Consider the following 3,060-nt stretch of genomic DNA (forward strand, 5'->3'; position numbering starts at 1 on the left):
TATATCCCTCTGTCCAGAGACTTTGTGCAGTTTCCCCTTGGACCAGGGATGTGGGCCGAGGTGTGCAGAGGTGCCAGTCTGTCCTGCGGCCTCGGGATGTCTTCCCCACGGGATTTGGGTGCCAATATTTTCTAGTTCATTCCATTTGCCTATGAATTTCATGAAGTCATTGTATTTGAGAGAACATGGTGAAATGAATACCACATGGTGAAATGAACTTTTCAGAAAGGGGTCCAGAGCTTTGCAGTGAAGTTTAATAATCAAAGTGTAATGACAAATTTATGTCATTCATGACTCTGAGCTCTGTATATCTCCCGAGTTATGAAATTGGCTGGTACTTCAAGCACTGGTGCTTGAAAACTGAATGAGCGCACCTTTGACCTTTTGAATTACCTGATGTTGGGGACACATAGTTCCTACCATTGTTTTTCTTGCCCAAATGAAATTAGACAACAAATAGCTTCTAAGTCTACATTTAAATAAAACTATATTTAGAAAATTTATAAACACAAGTAAAGAAAAGTTTTCCTTTACAAGGATTTCAGCATTTTAAATTTGAGTGTGTTTATGTTCATCCCAGTGTATTACGCAGACTGAGCTAAAAGTAGCAAAACATTTTAAAGTCTTTTAATTGATTAATTTTTCCAGTTAATTCAGTAGAATTATATAACTAGAAATATTTTGAATAGTAGTCTAATCTAGCTTTGATGGCAAAATCCAACATTTATATATTATAATGTCTTCAAGCTCTTGGTAGCTTAATTAAAAATTTATTTCAGTTAATTTATAATTCACTCATCATAAGTTTATCTGTCCATTTGTCTATTTATTATTTGGTAGATAAGACACTGTATAGTGGCTAGTAGTAAAGGCTCCAGTTAAATATTATTTTTTATTACTTTTATTATTTTTGCAGTCAGCCATTGTCCCCTCCCAGTTCTTTATCCCTTTCCTCCTCCTCCCATCTCCAAGAGGATTTTCCCCTCCACCCTGCTTTTCAATTATTATTGATATACATAATTCTGTAAGCTGTACTTGTTTCATACATATTTCAAAAATAAAATACTCAGCTGTTTCATAATTTAACAAGGCAGTATATTCTATTAAAGTAACTTACACTAAATGGTTCAATATCTTCCACTCTTAAAAATACTCTTATAAAGTTCTACTTTCAATACTAAATAAATGAAAGTATGAAGCTTCTGCTAAATACTTAACACAAATAATCCTTTAATAATAAAAATTAAAAAATATTTATGGACTCTCTGCTCGTCCCTGTTCCAGAGACAGCCGCATCTTCTCGTGCAGTGCCAGCCTCGTCTCATAGACAAGATGGTGAAGGTCGGTGTGAACGGATTTGGCCGAATTGGGCACCTGGTTACCAGGGCTGCCTTCTCTTCTGAATCTTGGCAAAGTGGAGATTGTTGCCATCAACGACCCCTTCATTGACCTCAACTGCATAGTCTACATGTTCCAGTATGACTCTACCCATGGCAAGTTCAACGGCACAGTCAAGGCTGAGGATGGGAAGCTTGTCATCAAAGGGAAGCCCATCACCATCTTCCAGGAGCGAGATCCTGCTAACATAAAATGGGGTGACTCTGGTACTGAGTATGTCATGGAGTCTACTGGCGTCTTCACCACCATGGAGAAGGCTGGGGCTCATTTGAAGGGTGGGGCCAAAAGGGTCATCATCTCCACCCCTTCAGCCGATGCCCCCATGTTTGTGATGGGTGTGAACCACGAGAAATATGACAACTCCCTCAAGATTGTCAGCAATGCATCCTGCACCACCAACTGCTTAGCCTCCCTGGCCAAGGTCATCCATGACAACTTTGGCATCGTGGAAGGGCTCATGACCACAGTCCATGCCATCACTGCCACTCAGAAGACTATGGATGGCCGCTCTGGAAAGCTGTGGCGTGATGGCCGTGGGGCAGCCCAGAACACCTTCCCTGCATCCACTGGTGCTGCCAAGGCTGTAGGCAAGGTCATTCCAGAGCTGAATGGGAAGCTCACTGGCATGGCCTTCCGTGTTCCTCCCCAAATGTATCCATTGTGGATCTGACACACTGCCTGGAGAAACCTGTCAAATATGATGACATCAAGAAGGTGGTGAAGCAGGCATCTGAGGGACCACTAAAGGGCATCCTGGGCTTCACTGAGGACCAGGTTTTCCCCTGTGACTTCAACAGCAACTCCCACTCTTTCACCTTTAATGCTAGGGCTGGCATTGCTCTCAATGACAACTTTGTAAAGCTCATTTCCTGGTATGACAATAAATATGGCTACAGCAACAGGGTGGTGGACTGCATGGCCTACATGGCCTCCAAGGAGTAAGAAACCCTGGACCACCTAGCCCAGCAAGAGAGCAAGAGAGAGGCCCTCAGTTGCTGAGGAGTTCCCATCCCAGCTCAGCCCCCAACACTGAGCATCTCCCTCACAATTCCATCCCAGACCCCATAATAATAGGAGGGGCCTAGGGAGCCCTCCCTTCTCTCTCGAATACCATCAATAAAGTTCGCTGCACCCCAAAAAATGTATGTGGGTTCAGAAGTATCTTAAGTGATATTGAGCAAATCATTAAACTTGTGTGTGTGTGTGTGTGTGTGTGTGTGTGTGTGTGTTTATGTTTTACATTCTTTCAGTCTTTCATTTCTCTCCATAAAGAAACTAGGCTAGAACATGAGTCAGGTTCTCTTCAGGTGGAGAAAATGTACAAGATAAAAATGAGACCAAATCAGAGTCTTCTACATTTCCTCCAGATATAGTGTTCAGACCCTGTCTACAGAAAATGGATGTGCAGTCTCTTTTATGTGGAAGCTTGAGGCTAAAAGAATAGAATGACAGAAGTAGAGGTAAAGAGATAGTTTTGAGATAAATTTTAATGTTTTCTGTTAGCCAGCTAGATCATTGAAGCCGCACTGATTAGAATCAGGAGAAAATGAACAATAAGATGTGTCTTAAGTCTTCATAACTAAGAAGTGAACTTTTAAGATTTTATGCAAGTAAATTTTAAAAAAAGGAACAAAGAGGTTCTTGTATGTAAAAGAAATACAT

General features: G+C 41.2%; 1 pseudogene; it reads left to right on the forward strand.

The window, feature by feature from the left end:
* Positions 1–1,302: 1,302 nt before the first annotated feature.
* On the forward strand, positions 1,303–2,354 carry LOC148005225 (glyceraldehyde-3-phosphate dehydrogenase pseudogene; annotated as a pseudogene).
* Positions 2,355–3,060: the final 706 nt, after the last annotated feature.

Source organism: Rattus norvegicus, chromosome 6, assembly GCF_021556685.1.
Source record: "Rattus norvegicus strain SHRSP/BbbUtx chromosome 6, alternate assembly SHRSP_T2T, whole genome shotgun sequence".
Taxonomy (NCBI): Eukaryota; Metazoa; Chordata; class Mammalia; order Rodentia; family Muridae; genus Rattus; species Rattus norvegicus.